The sequence below is a fragment of the Pteropus vampyrus genome, unplaced genomic scaffold (assembly GCF_000151845.1).
Source record: "Pteropus vampyrus isolate Shadow unplaced genomic scaffold, Pvam_2.0 Scaffold3, whole genome shotgun sequence".
Taxonomy (NCBI): Eukaryota; Metazoa; Chordata; class Mammalia; order Chiroptera; family Pteropodidae; genus Pteropus; species Pteropus vampyrus.
Window position 1 is genome coordinate 11,808,596 of NW_011888784.1, and position 23,939 is coordinate 11,832,534.

Here is a 23,939-nt window from a genome sequence, read left to right on the forward strand (position 1 = left end):
CATCTCCAGGCAGGGCATCTGCTGTGTGCTGTGGCGGCACATGGTGAAGACGAGAAAGGTTTAACATTTTTCATTAGTGTATGCCATAGACAGTTGAACTCCATTATAATGTCTGCAGGAAGAATCCGATCCATTCCATTATCACAGTGACAAAGAGAAAGGATGGCTTGTGATTTCATAAAGGTCACAGTGAACTGGTGTTCAGCTGTAAGCACTCAAGGTATAATAATAATAATGGGAGAAAAGGTTTAAAATATGAAGTTTACAGTCAGACAAAAATTAACATTTAAAAGAAACCCTTATCTATGAGAATATTCCTATCCCTCTCTATTTCTGTCTCCTAGAAATTGCTGGTTGTTAGTATATTTATATATAAATATGTTCTTTCTCCTTCAAAAATTCATATCTGCTCTCTGATTATTCCCCTACCGAAATGATAAAAGGAGATGCCTGTTGCTATGGGAGTGATTGTGATGTCACAAATGGAAGGTAATTGTTTCATTGTGCTATTTAAAAAAAAAAGAAAGAAATGAATCAAGAAGGGGAAAGCAGGTGGTTTATCTGTGTTTCTGGCTATAGGGAGCTAATTATTATTAATTCTTTGGCAATCATGGGAATAACATTAATCATAAGGGAACTCCTGAGGTACAAACGTGACTGAGGTGTGACATGTAATTGCACTAGAATCCACATTTTACAGTGACACGTCTAAAAAAGTGACTGAAAATTAACTATAGGATTTAGAACATTATCCAAACGACTGGTAATATCAGACAACTGGCTGTCCCCTCCTGAAAGTCTCTCTAATAAATAAAAACCTCTCTGATATTTACCTCCTACTCACATACACTCCTTTTCTTGATACACAGTTTCTTTTATGCCAAAGAAGGAAAGGAAAGGATCATACAAATTCATTATTCATAAATAACTTTTTTCATTATATGGTAGAAAATAAAAGTATTCAGAATTACTGAGACAGTTTCCCCCACTCCGCCCCCACATTTCTTCACTCTCTGCCTCCTCATCCCTTTTTTTCCCATCCCTTTTCATTTAATATTCAGGAAATACTATCTGAATTAAATCTAGGGCTAGGTATTGCAGACTCTGAAGCTTTAAGATCCGTTTACATCTATGTACACTGCAGCTTCCATCCAACTGAAATCAACAAAACATGTTAGCACTGCTGGTTGCAATCGAATAAATCTTACATTGAACATTCCACTCTAAATCTAACCCCCAGTATCAACCCTCATGTTACCAGCCTATTTGACTAAGACCCAGTTTATCATAGTCCACCATGACCAAGAGTGGCATGCTGGACACTGGTAGGCATAAAACTCCTCCTTATCTTCGACTTTCACCCCATGAACCTAATAAATTCTTGACCTTATGATTCTTGCCATCCACTATGATAATCAGATGACCTCCTAGATGATCTAATATTACTTTTATTTTTGCTAAAATAATTGCCCAATCCTAAGATATTTCTAAGTATTTATTGCACTAGACCAGTATTTGACACTGTGGACAATTTCTCTCTTTCTAGTTTTTTGTTTATTTGGTTTTTTTGTTTGTTTGTTTTATTCAGTTCCTTGGATTTTGAATACCATTCTCTCCTTCTGCCTTTCTAACCATGCCTTCATGGATGCATTCTTTCACTTTATTCGTACTCAAAATGTATGCTGGACTTTAATTCCTTCCTTGGCTTTTTTCTCTTCTCACTCTAGACATTTTATCTAGGAAGTGACGTTTATATGTTGCACATCCATGATTGATTCCCACTACCATGTATTTGCTCATATCATGTAGATACTCAAATCAATTTCTGAAGCTCAGATCTCTAAACTGACTTTATATTAGCCATCACTACTTGAATGTCCCATAGGCAGTTTTTATGCAATTTAACTCCAATAAAAATTAATTAATTGGATAATGAATTGACCATGTACAAAACTTTCTTGCCTTAGGAATTTCCCGTTTCAGTCAAAGGGCAAATTATATAAATATTTCCAACATCCAATTAAATTCAGAATCTGTGGATTCTGCCTCATAAATGTTTCCAAAATCCCTCCCTCCTTTCTTGATTCTCAAAGAAATATTTAATTCAGATTCTCATCATCTCTCATGCTGGTTGGTTTTCTAACTGAAATTCTTGTGTCTAGCCTCTCCATCTCTCAATCATCAACAGCTCTTCACACAACTATTTCTTCTTTCTCAAACACAAATATAGCAACTTTTTTAGCCTTCACAAATTACCTGAAGCTTGACCAACTTGGGCAATTTAGCGATATGTGTTAAAAGGCTTAAACTTCATTCTAGCAATCATACTCTTAGAAAAATCCCATAAGAAAAAAAATGGACAAGTTAACAATTATGTACAGAGAAAAATGTACACCAAATTATGATTAGAAATATCAAAAACTACTCCCAAATCAAGACTGCTAAATAAGGTACACCACTCTACATAATAGAATACACTACAAATCACAAAAATAATTCTATAAATCTAGGGGTTATTCTTCACAAATAACATTTAAAATACAGCTTTAACATAAAAATATAATTGTAGAACATTCAGCTATGGACAAAATGGAGTGACAGGGAACATATTTACCCTCTTACCTGAAATGACTGAAAATTCAAACAAAGGAATAAAATTATGATATTTAGATATTAGATATCAAAGTACAGTGATCCATGAGAAGCAAGAAATAAGTGAAGTGAGCCCTACACCTGCCCTGGCTCACTACCTGACTAAAGTTTCCAGGTTTGGGCGTAGGGAAAGTAAGCCAAGTTGGAGCCTTGAAGTCTTCCTAAGCGGATGATATAAAGCTGGGAGTCTGGGGAGGCCAAGACAGATAGATTTTACAGAACAGTGTGTGTGTATCAGAAAGAAGACAGAGGCACAAAGGAAACTTTGGAGTTCTACAGAGTGTTCTTATTACATTTTCAGCTGAGTACTGAACACCTCATACATATGAGGAAACTAATGGAGACTGAGGAGAGAGATATTCAAAAGAATTTGGGAAAACAATACTCAGAATTTCCACAAGTCTGGAAATAGTTCCTATAACAACCACTTAGAGTAGAAAATATCATAATTCATGGGACAATGGTGACAGAATGACAAGAGATTTGACTCAATAGTGAGGAAAAAATAAAGACCTAAAATAAATGTTGTTCGTGTTCCGCTATTAAAAAACTTCAAAGTGAGGCCCAGAGGGATCAATTAAATTGCTTAAAACCAGTGATAAAGAGAAAATCTTAAAAGCAGTCACAAGAAAATGGTACATTTGCACACAAACGAGTAACAATAATGAAGATGGTAAACCACTCTTTGGAAGCGGCTCAAGTCAAAAGCAACAGAGTGACATTTCAAGAGTACTGAACAAAAACCTGTCAGCCTAGACTTCCATACCCAGTAAACATATCTCTCAAAAATGAAAGTGAATTAGAGACTATTTCAGGCATGAAAAGTTGAGAGAATTCATTGCCAGTAGATCTGCACTTAAAAAAAAATATTCAAGAAACTCCCTGCGACCCAGGGAAAATGAAACGAGAAAGAAATCTGGGTATACCAAAAATAATGAAGAGCACTAAAAATGGTAACTATATGAATAAAGATTAAAAGAAAATAATTGACTATCTAAAACAAAAATAACAAAAAATACATTATGTAATCTATAACATATATAGAAATAAAATGTTTAACAATAATAATCCAAAGGCTGGACAGGAGAAATGAATGTATATTGTCGTTTCTCATACCATACATAAAGAGGTATAATATTACCTGAATAAGATAGACTGTAACAAGTTAAAGATGTACATTATAAACTCTAAAGCAACCACAAAAATAACCCCAAATTTATAGCTAATAAGCTAACAAAGGATATAAAATGGAATTCTAAACATTTCTCAATCCAAAAGAAGGCAGAAAAAGAGAAAAAAGGAATAAAAGAAAAAACAGATCATAACAAGCATATAGCAAGAGGACTGGTAAGTGAAATCATGTCAGTAATCATATTAAATATAAATGGGCTAAACATCCTAATTAAATGGCTAAGATTGCAATACTGAATAAAAATGTAGACTAGATTCTGTGCTACCTAGAAGAAACCCACTTTAAATAAAAGAACCCAAATGCCTTAAAAGAATAGAAATATATTATGATAAGAGTACCAAAGGAATTTGGAGAGGCAATATTAATGTTTTATATAAAAATTACATGTTATACATTTTCTAATAATTTATTTATTTTATGTTAAAATGTTTGCTTCCTCTACCTTTAACATTATGCTCTCTGGTCTAGATTTTTTAGTACCAAAGGGAAGACTGCTTTTTCATTACACATATCAATGATTACGTTGAAGTGAAGATTGAGGTTGCCTCCTGGTTACCTGGACTTCTCATGCCTCTGAATCTCCTAATGATTCTATTTCTTTGGTTTGACCCTGACTGATACAGATATGTACTAAAATTTTAGTGATTTTCCTCTGGATAATTGAATTTTCAATTTTTTTTGTTTTGCCTATTTTGAATGAAATGGCAAAATATATGTAATAATGTGTTTCTTTTTAAAATGAAGAAATAAATGTCACCTTATATTGCACTTAAAAAAACCTATTCCAATACCCTCCATTCTTTACTATTGAATTATGTTCAAGCTATTGTTGCTCTTTTCACTGTGCATTGTAATTATCTGCAATTTTTTCCTCCTACTGTTTTTGCTTGCATGCATGCAACGGTGCACCTAACACAAATATGGGTGAATCAGACAACATTTCATTTAATTGAAATCTTAATAATAAACATATAACACATAGTTCCCATTCTGACATCTGAGCTCTTGCCTAGAGCTGGCCATAACTCATCATGCATGTCTTGCAGCCAGAGATATAAGCCCATTCCCTGAGTACTATTTTTGAGTATGGGTCTTAGTGTCCAGTCTCACATGAGGTCCTATCTATTCTTTGTTGTTGTTCCATGCATGACACATCTAGAAAAAATATATGTCCACAGCAGACAAAGTGCTAGAAAAAAAGCCTTAAGAAAGAAAGCGAGAGGTATATGAAGAAAATAGAGTTTGATTTTTTTATTGACCTGCTATACTCCAATTAGTCAAGAATCAAACAAATATATACTTTCCACTCTCTTCTGGACTTACTCTTTGATTTCAGTATACTAGTTATTTATCTCAACAAATAGGAGAATCTAGGGTTAAAGCCAAGAATTAGAGCAGGTATTGTGGACAGACAATCTAATTATTATAGTGTAAAATGAGGAGCTTGACATCACAGCAATACCTTGATGAATGGAGTTGTTAGCTGCATATCTCTAAGGGCGGCACTTGACTATTCATGACCTACTTTAAAAACTTGGTTGCTTGTTGTAGTTTGCAAAGCTAGCTTGAAACACTTAACATACACATCCACACACACAGGTGTGTGCGCATACATGCATATATGTCACATGACATTTTTCCAGGATAAATTACTGAATATGAGAGTCCATCTTTCCTGTGGATTTAGTCAATTGATCCTTTTAGCTAGGCAAAAAGATCTTCCTTTTGGCCTAAAGCTATTCAGAGGAAATTATGAATAGGGTTAACCTAAGTATAGTTTAATGAAATTGGGAATTATCTGGAGAACTTTGAAAAGTAATAGCCTGTTCTTCACATCTGAATATGAGACTTTAGGTATGAGCATAGGCCACTAAGATTATGAACTGCATCTCCTATCTCTTTGGTCACGGTAGTAATTTAGGGTAGCATTTAGTTTCTCTTTAGTTGAATATGGGGAAGAACTGGTTTTCACAAAGGTTGATTGGATATTACAGAGCTTTAAAAAAATAAATAAATAAAATAACACAACAAAGGCATAGGACATGAGAAAGAAAACAAATTGGAACTTTTCCAGTGATTTTAATGGGAAAATAGCTGGAAAGAAAGGTTTGCTAGCATGGGTCTTAGTTACACCATGCACCAAAAGATGGGTACATTACTTTCGATAAAATAAGATTATAAAGGGAGGAGAGTTATTAATGTAGGTCAGTAAGGTATAGGTAATTATAGACATTCTTGAACTAAAGGGTAAGGACATTTGAAGCACATGGGCATTGGCAAAGAAAAAAAGGAACAGACGATATTGTGGGAGTGTACCATAGGCTGCCACGCAGATGGAGGAAATAGATGTTGTATTTTTCATAACAAAACATTAGCTCCTGGTTTCCTCTTTCAGCTAATAATTAAAGATCAGATTACTGCTTATATTTTCTTTCATTTTATCTATTAGACTGCAGAAGATGCGTTTCAGAAAATTTCCATTGGGCCATACTAGATCCTAACATTTAGACCTACCCTGTTCCCAGTGCCAAGACTGAAACTGACATGAGGCAGGATGCACTCAAGCCCTGTAAGAATTACTAAAGCACATCCTGATGGTTAGGATCTTGTTTTCAGTTGAGAAAGCTTCCCTAATCCCAACTGTTCGCCTGCTTGTATTTGTCTGTTTCTCCATTTATATGTGTTTCTCCCATGTCGGGGTAACATCTCTCTTCTCAATATACAACTTTTGTTGTACCTGCCTTCCTCAGCTCAGTGGTTAGTAAGTCTAGGTGGTGAAATGTGCTGTTATGATTTTCTCTGTCTGTATCTTAAGATATCATCAGTCTCTTTTTTTTTTTTTCCATCCATGACTCTTACAGTACCCAGGGGTGCAACCTATTTTCCAGCTTTGGCCCCTTCCCTTTTTCTGACTCAGCCAAGACAGAAATGAGGTAAATTATGAGTTTAATCCTGAGAAGCAAAGAGGAAAATACTTTTGAAGTAGATCTAACCTATTGTTTGCATAGGTTAGGAGGTGACCAACCAGGATGGTGAAAAAGTTCAACATCAAGTCAAACAGGAATAATACAAGGAATCATGGATAGTGCTTAATCTAAAATTAGGAAATTTTATATCTCCCCAAAAAGTTATTGGCTTCAAAAATGAAAATAAAAGAAGCATATTTGTCTCAATCCAAATACAGACACCAGAAAGACAAACTGGGACTATACAATGAAGTAGCTTGCAGGATAATACACTGAAAAATGTAATCATGCATAAATCATGCACAAAGTAGAAACCACAAATTCTGTATTTGGCAAGACTTCGATTCCTTTGCATAATTCTTTCATTTTCATCTTGCTGCTTCCATTCTCCTCTCATAGAAATAGCTACATAAAACAAAGACATAAACTGTGTGCAATTAAAATGGGAAAACAGCTGAAAGGAATGTATTGATAATTATGTTAAAATCTATACCGTAAGGATTCTTGCATTGTTAGGCATCTAATTTGTCATCTGTTGACATCAGCATCTCAGTTCTCCCCAACATCTGAAGCTTTGTTTTAGACACTTCTTTCATAGTGAGCAAACTTAATGTACCACTGAGTTGACAAAAGTATAACTATATTCTATAGAAAGAGACCACTGAGTAAATCTCCAGCAGTCGTATGAACTTCCATGAGGACAGAACAATCAGGGAGAGGCAAAGCCTGGGGAGGCAGTTTCCTTAGACTGATGTTAAAGCAGTGCTCTTGATTGCAATGTTGGCAGTGGTTGACTAGAAGAAGAAAAAAGGACATTTAGAGCCATTTCCTGAGTATGGAGTCCTGTTTTATCTTTATAATCTTAAGTGAAATGAGTGTGTGGAGAGGGAGAGTGCATTGTCTTTACATACAGGGACAATACGGGTCACCTACAACAGGCTTATGGATACTGGTTATAGTCCCCAATATCTTGTCTCTTAATTATCATTGCCTGGTCCATGAAGCTTATATATGCGCCATATCTCCTTTCTGTCACAATCTATTAGAAAAAGTAAAGCTCTAATCTCGCTTCCACTTAGGTTTAAATGCTGCATTATAACAAAATAAGACCTTGCTCTGATGTTAAAAATATTAAGATAAGAAGCAATATGACACAGTGCTAATGAGCAGAACTATATAATTCTTCCTGGATGCAAATCAGTAACTGTTCAGGTTATATAACCTTTGTTATTTCTCAATTTCCCTGTCTGTAAAATTATAGTAATAATAGTGCTAACCTATAAGGTTTTTGTGAGAATTAAATTAGATAATACATAAAAATTATGTAGTAAAGTATCTGGCATTAACTACCATTTATTGAATTTTTATTAATAACAATAAAGAAAAGTAGAAGAAAATAGAAGGAAAAGAAGAAATACAAGGAAGGAATGGTAAGATCTAGTAAGTCAAGGCACATGGTAATGTGGGAAATATATTTTATTTTAGCTCTTAATTCAGTCCAGACACTATGTTCAACATTTTTAAACCTCATTACTATCCTTTAAAGTGGGTAGTATTATCTCCTCTTAAAAGATGTGGAGACTGGGGACTGGTATGTTTACTACATATTTAGTAAATGACAAAATTTCAATGGGACAGTACTAGCTGAACTCTTAATTATTATACTGTTTATTTTAAAAAATAGATTTTAAGCTCTTTTTAAATATTAATCAAATCAAAATAAAGCTAATCAAAATTGAGCAATTTCTTTTTACCTATGCTTCCTCCCTACCTCATTCCCCGCCTCCCCGCCCCACCCACCCCAGTGGGACGCAGTGGGAAAATGTTTCGATAAGCAGTTGGAATACTCGGTCTTTGTCGCTAATGCACTGAGGGATCTATGTGTCATATGTGACAGTACATTGAAAACATATAAAACACCACACAGATGAAATATATAGCAAAATAGATTTCACAGGGTCTTCTGGGAAATTTGGTGTACTAATGGTATTTAATCTTAGTTACACTGAACAAGTCCACTGCCTGAATCTTACATAGATAGATTGAGAAAATGTAATTAAGACTTATATTTCAAACTTTTCAAATGCCTTATTCATCAAGTGCGTACCCTTTCCCTCTCCCCACTTGTATCTGACTTGTTCTATTGCTCACCGTGTTTCCCAGCCAGGTGAAACTTCTTTTGTCTTTTTATGCAGCTAGACTGCCAGGATTTGCAATACTCAGAACAGTATAGGCACCAAAGGAGACAAAAAAAATCTAGTCCAAGGAGCCTGTGTATAATTATTGTTAAAGTTCATTACAGTGGCAATGGAGAGAAATAGAGCATTCATAATTTGGTTAAGGAGGAACTTAAACATCAAAGTCGACTGCTACAGTGCAGAGCAGTGTCAAAGTGACACGGTTCGCTCTGCTCTGGAGTGGCTTGTGCACCAAATCAACGAGCCCTTATTTGGGCACTGAATGGAGCATGGCCAAGGCAGAAAGCAACAACTAGATTAAGATTTAGCCCCATAGGGAGAAATCAGGATGGTGAAATTAGAAAGTAGACACAGTGTGCTGGAACCTGTCACCTGTCTTTTGCTCCTCTACCTGTGCTATTCCCCATTCTACTCAAACAAGTACCTCACTTTGACTTCACAATCCCAAACCCTCTGCTCTTCAGTTTTAAAACCTACAGCAGCACATACATCTGGCTGTTATTGTTTAACAGGCTTTGTGTCATATGCTGCCATTAGAGGCAGCAGGGTCACTCAATTAGCTCCTACTTATTAAGCACTGGCATATATAGATTTGCATAGTGTTAGGATTCATTAATTGAATTTTACAAACCAAAAAACTGAGGTTTAAAGTAGTGAAGTGATCTGCCCATATGACAACCAATAAAATCAGGATTCAAAACAACATATAACTAAATCCCTAACGCAAGAAGTTTTCCTAATTTTGTTTCCTTGGTACGAAAACAGTGTTCTCTTTCTCCAAATATTTTATGAAAAGTAAAAACTTAATTATATTCTGTGGGTATGGATCAATTTCTGGAATTCATCATCAATATAAGCAAAAAAAAAAAAAGAAAAGAAGAAGAGGAGGGGGAGGAGAAGAATAATTATTTTACAACTTACAAATAACTTGAGACTTTATGAATCAGGTTACCTTTATTCTATTGATTATTTCAAAAGTGATGTCCTTTCCACTGAGTCACAGTATTTATTTCCAAATACATAAGCTCAGTGCATGTCTATTATATCCGACGTAAAAATGTGGGTTAATATGGTAAAAGACTCTGTAAGTACTCTGCCATTTCTTACTCTCCTTCCCTTTCTGCTGTCATATTTCATTCTTTTCTCCCCTAAATTTCCTACAATGCTGTTTCCAATACCTCCTATGACTTTTGAAAATCATGTATCTATTTAAAACCCATATCTGCTTAATCAGTATTTGTGTGATTAATTTACTCTGTGTGCATTGTGCATTTCCATCAAAAGAAGTTGCCTCCTGCTCCTCTTGCCCTTCTTCAGGAAGGCTTGTGCACTTATGTCACATGCTGGAGCCTTGAGATGGCATCATGACTGGTGAAGGGGCTACACAGGATTTAGGGAGGGAGGGTGGTGGAGTTAAGTGTCTCTCTTTTTTGTACCAACATTCCAAACAAAGAATGAAATTATCTTATGATCCACCGAAATTCAATTTCTAAAAGGAAGTAACTTTTAGAGGAAACGAAGAACATTTGAAGTTTTGTAGCATTTTTTCTGGGAAAAAAAATCCATTTTCGTACTGAAATAATTTCTCTACAATCAAATGGAAGAGTTCTTTTTTTTTTAAAGAATGTTTATGCTAGGAGTTTTATTATGCTAGCAAAACAGTTTTTCTTTTATGGCTTATCGCAGTAGAACAAGGCAAATCCTGCCTAGCAAAACACCTCCACATGCCAAGTGACAAGGTCTAATGAGCTTTCAGGAAACCAAGAAATCTGATTACTGCTGAGGGCATTTTAATACATTAAATTCAAAAATTATTTAAGCTTTGCTTTCTTACTACTGATTCTCTACTAGAATGAGAGCTCTAAGAATATTTTGTTGGTCTTTTTTATTTCTCAGCCCTTATTAAAACTCAAAGAATCTTTCCTAATAAGTAGTATCTCAATAAATATTTATAAACACTTCGGCACAAAGCTCTTAATAAAATATTAGAGGAATACATAAGCATAAGCATATTTACCTTCCAAAATTGTACAGATCAATAAGGTATAAATAATACTCTTTTAAAAACTAAAGCAATAAATGGAGTGTCCAGAAATTGGTCTAGTCAAGATTATTTTCTGAAAAACTATGACTGTCTACCAAACTATCTGCTTCTACCTACTGGGAAGTCCACCACCAGCCAGCAAAAGGAGCAGAGTAGAGATATGCTGTTGGCCACCAGGCAGCAGGGCAAGTTACAGGCTTGTCTAATTAGCATCACAGATGGGTAGGAGTGGATACAAGTGGTTGAGATGATGTGTATTGTTCCAGAATATACCCTCCAAGTACATGTGCATCACAGTTCTCCTGCTCAGACCCTATCCTGGGCCCATGCTGTTGCTTCTTCGGTAAGAATGAAGTCAACTTTGATGAAAACTGAGCTTCACCTATTAGAATCAGTTGCCCTAGCATTCAAAGGGGCTAGCCATAAAGTCTGAGTGTAAGTTTTTGTATGAGTGTAGTATGTGAAATGTTTGATCTAAACGTTGGGGATAACAATAAAATTTTTAGAAAGGTATACAGCCTATCCACAATCTGGATTGAGTCACATCATGACCAAGACACTAAATAATCCTCAAACTGTCTCACAGCTCAGATGCAACATGCATGCCCCAAACTTAGAGCTCACAGGGGCATTTCCCACATGGCATCTATACCCACCCAGGTGAGGGTGATATACATAGGAGGATAAGAAAAGAAAAAAAAAAAACTCTTAATAATAATAATCACACTAATACAGAGGGAAAAAAACTGAAGCCAAATACACAAACCAAATCAGAATCTGCCTAACTCAACGACTCTGTTTTCTGTATTTGTGTGATTAATTTACTCTGTGTGCATTGTACGGTTAGCTTTATCCACAGTAGCTAGATTCATGTTTAAAATAATGGCAGTATTTAAGGACAAAAAATACACACTGATTATCGCATTCCCCTTCAGAAAGGTTACTTACCGAGTGGAGCAGCGCGCAGACCTGCAGACCCATTTTCTGTGGCAAACCTTAATTATTCTACTCCCTCACAAGATACCGCTAGTATTTAAAGTGTATTATTTTAGAATAAAGGTTTCACTTTGCCTAAGCATTAAGACTTAAAAAAAACATTTAACTTTGACATTTCATTTATAGACATTTTAATTATCTGGATGGTTTCCTTTAAATGCTAGATGTAGGCAGAGAAAATTTGTACTTATATAGAAGTAAGTGCTTCCAGGACTCCCTAATTTTCATGTGTTATGAATTTTAATGCCTTATGCGGGTCAGGTTTTCATAGCCACGAAGAGGGAATACATTGACCTTAAACTATTGTACAGTTGTAACAGTATTTTTAGTCTCTGTTTGTTATGGGCAGACAGGAAATAGATTTTGTTTATGTTTTCTTTTTCAAAAGTTCTTGCAGCAGAAATAAGAGAGCCCCAGGCATCTAAGAAAGGTCTTGCATTTTTCCCATTTTCTCTTTTTATTTATTATTTTTTTAGACGATGAGGTAGCAACAAAATAGACTGTATCTGCATGGCTTAAAATCAGTGGGTCATTGCCTAGCAGGCCAAGGTGGCTGGGCTGGCAGCAGCCCCTTCCTGCAGAGATCTGCTCATCCACAACAGTGCAAGGCAGATACAATTGGCTATCAGAACCTTCTACTCTTTTACTGTCTGTCCCCCACCCCTGACAAGGCACTTTCACTCAGGCGTTGAGTCCCAATTATTCGCCAGTGCTCAGGAATTTTACTGGGCTGCTCTACCCAGCCCTTTCCCTCAGTGTACCAATCCTAGCTATCCATTTCTTGTATCTTCTTCTACCATATCAAACTTAATCATCCCCTCTATTATCTCTATCCAGAATCTTGATCGGTAATATGACCAAAAGATTTAGAATAACCTATTAATGGTAGATGCTATCTCAACTACTTTGTGGATTATTGCAGATACAGACAAGTGAATGTGTGGATGGATGAAAAGGAAGATGCCAAAACACTGTTTAATTTGTCATCATTTCCACACAATATATGCCCTTTTAAGTTTTGGCTTCCTGGAGGCACAATAGTTTGGCTATCATAAATGAATCACCAATGGCGTATTTTGCAGATAGTAGCAAGTAGATGTGGCATATCATTTCTGCAGGTAGTCGAATGTTCCTTAACTAAAGTACTGGCCTGAGTACAACCAGGTGGAAAATGTGGCAATTTGGTTATTAACGCAATGTAAGCCAAATTTGTGATTTTGCATAAATAAATAATAGGCAATCTTTGGGGAGGAGGGCGGGTGTTGATAATCAAATTGTTTTATTTTCTGAACTGGATGTATCCTATACTATACAACTTAATTTCTGATTAACAACTGAGATTTAGTGTTCTCCAACAATTCGTGCATGTAAATATTGTCTCTTCTACACGATCTCTTACATAGCATCTTTTGAATCCCCCACCAGTGTCCAGAACAGGGCTGAGCATGTGACAAAACATTAATAAATACTCAATGTAAACACTCCTAGATTCCCTTGTGTTTTAAAGTCCTTGCCTGATGGGCAGACCAATGCCAGCAATCCTAACATGGCCCTGTAATTGCACATTTGCATCATCCCAGGGAATCCATTTAAGTGAACTCTTCTGTACCTTAAAATAAAACTGTGCCAGTTTCTTTCATAATGAAGTTAAACCATAATCCACAAACTTCCATAAAATGGAATATTTTCAAGGTCAGAAAAATCTCAGAAGGCTCTGTCCTCCACCTCCTGAACTCCCTCCCCAGACCTGGAATGGCCATCTGTTGCTCTGGCAGATTTACAGTTCATTCACACTGTGAGTGATAGGAGGAGGAAGTGAGCAGAGCTAATCAGAGCTAAGTAGTTAACGAGCAGAGGGCTAACGAGCTGGTGAGTTAACGAGCTAAGCAGAGAGCTAATGAGCTGCTGTTTCCCACTACACGCAAGCAAATATATCTTTCAGGTGATTGTTTACCTTTAGCATTCTTAGCAGATGTCCATAATGACATAGCTAAGTCTTTGACGGGTCCCCAAATATCTCAATTTAAAGCAAATTCGACCATACCTCCAGTCTTTAGTGTATGTGATTTCCTTGCCAGCATTGTGACCTTGAAATGCAGTCACCTAATTTTTTGACTCAGGCCAATGACCACTCCATCAGGTTATTCTGCATAAACATCATAGTCATTTGCATAAAATTAATAAAGATGATCTACTGGGCACCTAGTCTGTACTAATTAATAGGTATAGTACTAATGATGCAGGAGAATAACAAAAAAACTTAAAATTAGTGTCTATCCCTCAAGAGTAGGCCATCTAATTGGGAGGAGACCAGCAGGACAGTAAAAGGAATAGAGAAAATAGAGTATTAGGTGTCAGTAACAATTGTTACTAGAATTCAGAGAGCAGGGATTCCATTTGTGGTGGAGCTTAGGATGGGTCTGGATGGTCAGGAGAAATAATGCTTTATTCCGCTCAAGTTTCAGCTTGAGACTGAGGTCATGAATCAAGTGAAGAAGTCCAGAGATGATAGTCTAAAAGAAAGAAGGAAATAGTAAAAACATAGCCAGAGTCAAAATTGGCTAATTATGCCACAATTATCTCAAATCCAGTTTTACATCAATTAGATGTGAAATGCTCCTTGCTGTCACTTGTGTCTGAGACAAGCTGGCAAAATTATGGGCAGATCCTGGGCTCACAGAAGGCTATGGGACAACAGACCAGCTTAGATGAATCCCTCAGTGAGTCACCCTGCCATGAATATGAAAAGACATCACATTTCACTAGAAAATCAGCTGACTGAGCTAATGTGCTGCAGGTAGCTCTGCTCCACAAGTATCCTATTTACTCCTGAGATCAACAGGCTATCCCAGAAAGGTCTTTCTCACACATTGTAGAAGTGAAAAGGAGCAAGCAGAAACAACGAGGCCTCTTGAGGCCTGGACTTGCACCTGGCACACCACTCTGTTTCATTCTATCGACCAAAGAAAGCCATATTTCTCTGGTGTATTTTGACTTCCCAGTGAGATGAAGTTAGTAAATCTTGCAAACTCTTCTTCAGCCTTGTGTGTGGTAACAAAAAGCCATGTGGTTGCTTGTTGTCGAGCACAACACTGTGCACCCATAACCAAAGCCAGAGGAGGGTGTCAACGACATGGAGGATAGCAAAGATCATCGCAATGCCAGCAGCTACTGGGACTAGAAGTCCATATACTTCCACCCACTCTTTCTTGGCACTGGAGTCACCAGTGAAAACACAGCACAGTCTTCCACTGGATGGAACAATGCTTTTACTCACATAGATAAAAGAGAGCAAGATTGCTTCAATATTGTTCATTGGTCCTTCATGGCTAGTAAGTGCCCCTGACAGCTGCGGCAGGACTCTCCTTCTCCTATGGAATCTGAAATACTGAAAGCTAGGGGTGTGCAAGAGGGTCCTGGGCGTACATAATTGAGCAGAACAAAGAAACACTCATAGGGTCTGAAACAGGGAAAGACATTCTCACACAAGGTGAAAAGCCCAGCATGGACTGTGTGGACCTTTTATCTTTTGGTAAGGAAGGGATCCAGGTTCAAGGCCCATTCTTACGAGGCCTAACAGGAAACTAAAAACTGAATACATGAGACCACCTTTCCCACCACTTATCACCCAAGTCAGTATGTTTCAACTAGAATTGGCTTTTTTTGCCTTTCAGAATTACATTTGACAATATCTAGAGACATTTTTAATTGTTACAAGTGAGGGGGAAGTCTACAGCCCCCACATACAACTGAAAATAATCTGGTCCCAAATATCAATAGTGCTAAATCTAGGAGACTCTGATCTAAATCTACTCCTTACAAAAGGACCTCTTTCTGTGTCTCACATAATTCAATTTTAGTGAGTTTCTTTTAGATATTTCTGCTCCTCTTTTGTATGCTTACTTCTCCCATATTCTCCAAATTTGTCACTGCATTCAACTTTTTATTATTTACTTTTTTCTTTATTAAAAAAATTATAAAAGTTTATTTAAGCCTAACTGATGATATATGCCGAGGAGCAAAATCTCAAATGCTCCAGAGAAGAACAGTTCTGCACTTTTTTATCACTTATTTTTTCAATAAATATTTCTTGTGCCCAGAAGAGCATAAGCCTTGTGTATAAAGTTATTGAGAAAAAAAAAATAAGATATGGGGTGGACTTATCCTGGACCTGCAGATATAACATCGGCACACACAAAGATCAGAAGAGCAAGAGTTTGTTACCAATGCAAACTGGCACCACAGAAAAAGTCACAAGATGCTATTTATCTATATAATGAATGAAAATGAACTATTACTTTTAGATGTAACAGTTATAGATTGTTGCAAGAGAATCCTAAATAGACTTTCTGCTTTCCAATCTTTCTTCATTCATTCATTTATTCATCAATTCATTTAAAAAGAAGAGTGTTGAGTCCTATTCTGTGACAATGACTGTTCTTGGTGCCAAAAATAAAGTGGTGAACCATGAAAGTGACTGCTCTCATAGAGCTAACCTTAAATGAGAGTAGCAGGAAATAAACAAATCAACAAAGGAATAAAAAAATATTTTATTTTAATAAGTACTAGGACAAAAACCAAAGCAGAAAGAAGGAGTAATAATGAAGTAGAAGAAGGTTTTTGGGGGGGGAAGAAGGGTCAGGGTGGGTTTCACTGAGGGGATGACACTTGAGCAGAAAACTGCATGGGGATAAAAATGAAGGCTTAAAACAATCTGAGAGAAAATAATTCCAGGTAAAGAAACCTCAAGGATAAAGGTTTAGACAGGATACAAAGCAGGTTTGAGCTATTTACCAATAACAAGAAGGCCAATGTGACTGAGTCTTACTAAATGAGGGACAGAGGATGAATGAGCAAAGGTCACCATGGAGGATCTTGTAGGTCAAAGAAAAGAGTTTATAGGCCATTCAAAATGTAATAGCCAGTTATTAAAGCATTTTAGACAGAGGAGTATCATTAAACAATTTACGTTTTAGAACATATGCCAGGTAATCTGTGTTTAAAAATGTGTCAAAATCTAGGAGTCACTTAGATGAAGGAGAATGAAGAGAGACCAGGTCTCTTGAATGGTGAAGTATGAAATGGGTTCTCAGAAGGTCTCCCATCCGCCCCCAGACAGATTAACTGAAAAAGACAAAGGACTGTCGGAACAAAGGAAAATACATCACATGAGCTGCTTGGACGAGGAAATTAGAGTTAAGAAGTAGTCAAGAAAAAGTGGGGTCAGAAAGTGCTGTGCTCGATATCAGGTTCTAGATAGGGTGTAGTTGTTGATGATGACAAAATCTAGGATACAGCCACGGGGGTGCAAGGCTAACATGAGGTAGAAGTGAAGAATTGATAGGAAGGTATCCAATATAGATACTGAATTGCCAAGAATGATGGCTAAAGAATTAACAAAGAAGCCAGGAAGACAGACTGACAGAGTGAGACAGAGTGGGCATCTATAAGATCAGTAGAAGACAGTCATGAGAAAGAGCTGTAATACAGTATGCAATAAAGTTGTAATAAAGCAAAGTACACTTCAAAAGAGTTGGGGATTTTGAGAATGAAGAAAACAAAAATAATAAAATAATATGCAACTACTGACGAGGAGATAAAAAACACCCAAGATATGCAAGGTGTGAGGAAAAAACATCAAAACATCACTTGAGAGGTTGAGAGTATAAGCAGTATTCTCAGAAGACAGAATTTCACTCATGAAAAAAAAAATTTGAGTGCATAATGTAGGAAATTTTGCTGAAGATATTAATAATCCTAAAAAGTATTATTCATTGAGCACTCACTCTATGACAGGGAGTGTTCTTATAATTTTATTTCACGGCTATTATGTTCCAAATGTTTTATGTGTACTCACAATTTGAATCCTCACAGTAACTACACTATTATGTATGTTTATTTTTTATATAGATGAGGGAATTGAGGCCCAGAAATGTTAAGTAACATGCTTAAGATCATACAACTTGTAAGTGGTGCTGCCAAACAGGATCCAGTACCAGGCAGCAAGCACTATCCAAAGAGGGTCAGAAAGAGAGATTGGAGATCGAGTAAAGTGTTATATTAAGTAGATAAACAGAATAGACAAATCATATGTGATCCTGCGTGATAATGGAAGACCTGGGAATCCTACACTTCAGGGGCTATCAAAGGAATAGATGTGAGCACTGTCAAACTCAGTGCTATTTGGTCAGAGGAGACCTCAATGGAAGAGAAGGAATTTCTTCTATTTATGATCTCCCTCAGGATTAAACATTTACATATGTTTCACGGATGCCACAGGCTATGGGTGTCTTAGCTGGGCCAGGGTAATCTTGCTAGGAGCACTCGGAGGTCCTTAGATATACTTTATAACTTAATACTAGGTGATGATTCTATTACATCTTGTTGTCATTTTCCCTGAAAGCACAGATCCTTTTTATATTATCCCATTTATTAAAAAAAAAAAAAAAAATCAAGTGTTTCCACATCATTACCTAGAGTATAAAATTCAAGTTCTTTAGAATACCAGAATGGCATTAATATTCCCCCACTAACTAGCTCCAGTCAAACTGTTGATCCTTTCTCCTGACACTCTTTTTTTTCGTAATTTTTAAGGTCTAGTCAAATCAAATGAATTATAGGTGCTCATAGTCACTGTGACTTTTTTCGAAAAGTCTGCTCCACTTGATATGCCCTTCAGATATCTCTAAAATCAAGAACCTTTTCATTCTTTACAATTTTGCTCAAGGTTGGCTTCTACTGGTGAGGATTAAGCAACCATCTCTTCCTCTGAATTCTCCACATTTCTGAGACCGTAGGGGTCCTCTCACCCTTTACATTCCTTCTCCTGGGCTCTAAGCTCCTTGAAGATAGAGACTGTGCCTGCTTCACCACTGCTACTTATGAAGAGCTTGGCTTCGCACCTTGGAGGGGGTTATTAATTTAAAAAATCGTCAAATGACTAGTCAGGAAAATCATCATAGAAGAAGGAGGATTTGGAGTGAAGTTTAAAGATGGAACAAGTATGGATGAGTGTGAAAAAGATGGAAGCACAATTATGGGAGAAATATATGGAAACTCAGGTTTGTGAAAGAAGTGTATTTGCAGAGTGGGCAGGGAGAACACTGATAGATAATTCTGGATTAGATTGTGTGGGATATTTAATGCTACACTGAAGAGTATTATGTTTTTATTCTCTTTTATTTTCTATCTGCTATATTTCAAAAAAGACTCTTGTATTAGCCAAATAGAAGATAAAGCTGAATACCTTCAAGAAGGCAAATAGTGTCCATCAAGATAGTATTTTGATACCAGCACGAATTTGAAACCTTATGTGCAAGAAGGGCTCACAAAAATCTCCAGCTACTACTGAGCATGACACTGTTACAAGTGAAAACCACAAATGCAGTTTGCTGTACAAAGGGCAGATGGAATTATGACTTGAACATGAGCTGGCAGATAGGCATACATTTGCTAGGATGATGTGGGTGTGAGTCTATGGAGCTCAGATTGGTTATGCACCTGACTGCCATAGACTGAATGTTTGTGTCCCTCTGAAACTCACATGTTAACCCTAATGACCAATGCGAGATATGTGGAAGTAAGGCCTTTGAGAGATGATCAGGTCAAGAAGGTAGATCCTTCATGAAAGGGATTAGTGCCTTTATAAAAGAGACCTTAGAGAGCTCTCTTGCTCCTCCTGCCATGTGAGTTTACAACAAGATGACTGTCTATGAAATAGGAAGTGGGCCTTCAGCAGACACTGAATCTGCTGGCATCTTGATCTTGGAATTATCAACCCCCAGAATTGTAAAAAATGAATGTTTGTTGTTTGAGTAATCTAGTCTATGATATTTTTGTTATGGCAGTTTAAATGGACTAAGACTCACAAAGGATAAAGGACAGCTATCTAAATTATAATATTCTGGAACACCAATAAATATCCATTTAATCTGTACTACATGATTCATTCATTCCGAAATTATGTACTGAGTATTTTCCATGTGTCAGGCACTGTTATGGGCAATGGAGATAAAGTAGTAAGAGGGGAAGGGGAGAGATTTTGTGCCCATGGAGCTAATTTTTTGGACAAATGGGTCTGATCTGATGAAAGGATCCCCATTGACAGACTCAAAGGCCATTTCTAGAAGTCATCAGGAGTAGAGTTTAATTTCTAGGAAAAAAAAAAAAAAAGACAGGATTAGAGTTCAGACTTCACTGTGGGGAATGGGAATACTCTCAAAGATTCCAATCAGAGTGACTCTCAGGCCGACCAGGCATATGTATCTATAGAGGTGGAAAGAATGTAGTAACCATGTGGTACTCAGGCACTAAACTGCACTTAACGCATTCAGATTAATTATATATTCCCCTCCTGCTGGGAATGAATCTCTCATGCTCATAAGCATTTTTATTGGGATGAAAATGAGCTGACATGAAGGTTGAAAGACCCTGGCTTTCTGTTAGATTTGCAGCAATTTACTTAAAATCCCTAAACTTCCATTCTCTCTTTTCACAGTACACCTACTTCATAGGTATCCAGCATGTGTACATTCACACACATGTGCATAACTGTATACGCATGTGACAGAGAATGACATGAGATGATGCATTTAGAACTTATAATACAGTGGCTAACACACAGAAATCGGTAGATACTATTATTCCATTTTAATCATGACAATTAACAATGGAACCACAACTAGAGTATAAAAGGGCTGGTTTGAAGCAGTGGGAGATAGAGAGGATAGGGAAGATGCGTGGAGGGACAAAAGAGGAAGAAGGATGGTAGCTTCCAGACCACACTATCTTTTTTTTCCTCACTGGGAAATTGGTGTAGAAATCCTGTGTCAAAACATAGAATTTCATTCACAGAAATGCATAAAAATATAGTCTCCCCGGAGAGTTGTAACCTGGCTATTGATTAGCACATAATCAATTAAACTGTTTCAATTTTCTTATCTGTAAAATGAAGATAATATTAAAGTTTTCCCCATAAGACTGTCTTGTGCATCAATAAAATGATTGTAAAAATATCTGCCCCAGTACTTAATACATGATAAGAGCTCAAAAAAATATTCATTCATCCAAACCTGTTTGGAGTTGGATTAAAAAAATTTATGACGAGCATCAGTTCTTGACATCAACTAACTGTGGTGGTTAATTTTACTTGTCAACTTAGCCAGGCCACAGTGCTCAGATAATAAATCAAACATTTTTCTGGATGTTTCAGGGAAAGTGGTTTTTGGATGAGATTAACATTTAAATTAGTGAATTTTGAGTAAAGCAGATTACTCTCCATAATTGAGTGAGCCAATTCCTTAAATTCTTAAAATTTATACACACACACACACACACACACACAAACACGCGTGTATATATATAAAAATCCTTTTGGTTCGGTTTTTCTGGAGAACTCTAAATAATACAATAACTGAACATTTTTCTATCAGGATTGAACTTTGAGTGTTGCAGTCAGAGAGACTGAGAACTCCCAGAAGCCTTTTTTAGTGGGATACCTAAGTATCATGTGTAGTCCTGGGAGGCAGCAATGTGTCAAAAGACTGACAAAGGCAGATACCATCCAACACTGGGGTGATATCTTTGCAATAGGGATTCCCTAAAGAGGTGCTGGTAGATAGCATATGGCAGAATCCCATTTTAAGAACAAAGCTGTATATTGTTTGAAATATGCCGAATATTTTTTTTATTACTAATAGTGAAACATTTATTCATTCCATAGTTAAGCTTAGCTCATAATTAAATTAAATTGAAGCTCAGAGTTAAGAAAACTGTTCTACATATATTTTTAAAATTAAAATGCCCTAATTGGGTGGATCTCAGTGGTACTGTATTATGGATTGTATTGTCATTGTCAAAAATCCTACAGTTATTGTTATGGACTGAATGTTTGTGCCCCGCCCCCCGCCAAAATATATATGTTGAAGCCCTCATCCTCAATGTGATGGTATTTGGAAATGGGGCCTTTTGGAGGTAACGAGGGTTAGATGAAGTCATCAGGGTAGGGTCCTCATAATGAGATTAATGCCCTTATAATACCAGTGAGCTTGAGCTTTTTCTCTCTCTGCCATGTGAGAACACAGTGTGCAAATCAGGCAGAGGGCTTTCCTCAGAACCCTATCATGCTGGCATCCTGTTCTAGAATGCTTTTTGTTTAAGCCCCTCAGTCTATGGTATTTTGTTATGGCAGTCCAAAGTAACTAAGACAAGTATGTTACCATTAAAAATGACTTTTTAAACTAGAGCGATAAAAAAATTCTCATACAATTACTTTATCCTTTCATATTATAATACAGTATTTGTCTATATGTATGGATAGTTTTAACAGCCACTGAGCACAAAAATGCCTACATTTGGAGTCATTATCCTTGTGGTAGTGCTGGGTAAATCAAGTAAGTGCATGCCTTACAATTGCACCAGCTCTTTTTAAGCAGAATTTTATGAACATGTGAGACCCAAAAGATATGTGGTAATCCACAAAGTTAATTTATCTTAACCCAGTAAAATGTTATGATCACAAATACTATGATGAATAAAAAAAACATATATGCCCTGGATGGTATCATAAGCTAACATTTGCATAAATGGTGTACGTTAGCTCCATTAACACAATGGTTTAAATAAATTGTGACTATTACTATCATTAGGTGTATTAATAATGTGCCTTGTGGCAATTTTAATGTAGTCTGTAATCGGTGGCCCTCAAATTAAGGCTCTTATTACTCCCCTTTCAAAGCAGGTTTAAGTGTTTCTGTACCCTTAAAACAGGACATAACTGACAGTAAGTTTCAAAATACTTTTCAATGTATGTATTATTAGAAGCTCCCCTTCCATGGCAGAGGCATAGAATTGAAAAATGTAACAACTTGATGTTCCACAGGTTTTAGGTGAGTAATAAAATGTCCCTGAGACTTCTCTGTGAACCAGCTGAGCCCTGAGAAGTCACTGCTACCATGCCCAGCCAAGACTATGCTGCCAGGAGATGCTGCAGTTGGGCACGCATTGGCCTCTCATTAAGCTTGGCTTGGTCAGACTGCTTATTTTACCCTTAGCTTGATGACCCAAGGTCATCAATTCTCTGCCATTCTATATTTGCATAATAAGTGAAATGCCCACCAGTAATAAATTTGAGAATGTGAAAATACATAGGGAACATTCATTCTTGTAGATACTACATCTTAGTGTTAAAGGGCTAGAGATTCGTGTCTATGACAGAATTCAGGAAGGAAGAGATTTATTACAGAAACAGTCATCAAATTAAAGAGCTGAAACTGAGTTTCTCTGTGTGGGAGCATGTGGGAATAAATGTGTGTATGGGTGAGAAAGAGAAAGCGGGGGAAATAGAGAGGGGCTTTTTATTTATTCTAAGCTTCTGTTTCTGGATAGAAAGACCACAGCAGATCATGAAGATATATTTATCTCAACAAATATCATCTTCCAAGAAAGGTATCACAGCCTATCTATGTGTATATACATTATATTTTTCTCCAACTGACCCATGCATTTTGACAACTGCTAAAAGTCAGTAAGACCCTTGACTATAAATTGTCATGTTTTCTAACTTTAATATGAAGCTACCCAGTATTGGAGGACAGCTAGAAACCCAAACTAGATTTTCTTTTGGGAGCAGCTTCTACTTCACCCTACTATAATCAGACAAGTGTGGAACTTTTTCTATTATACCTCTTACTTTTTCAATATGCTTCTTAGTTTTTAGTTTTACAATAATTAATGGAGAGTACTCTCTGAATACTCGGTATTGCCAAGTACAGATGGAGCCACATAAAAGGAGAAGCCAAAGAAAATATGGTCTTCGCAGGTAGAAAAGAATAAACACACACACACACACAAACACACACACACACACACACACACACACACACACACACACA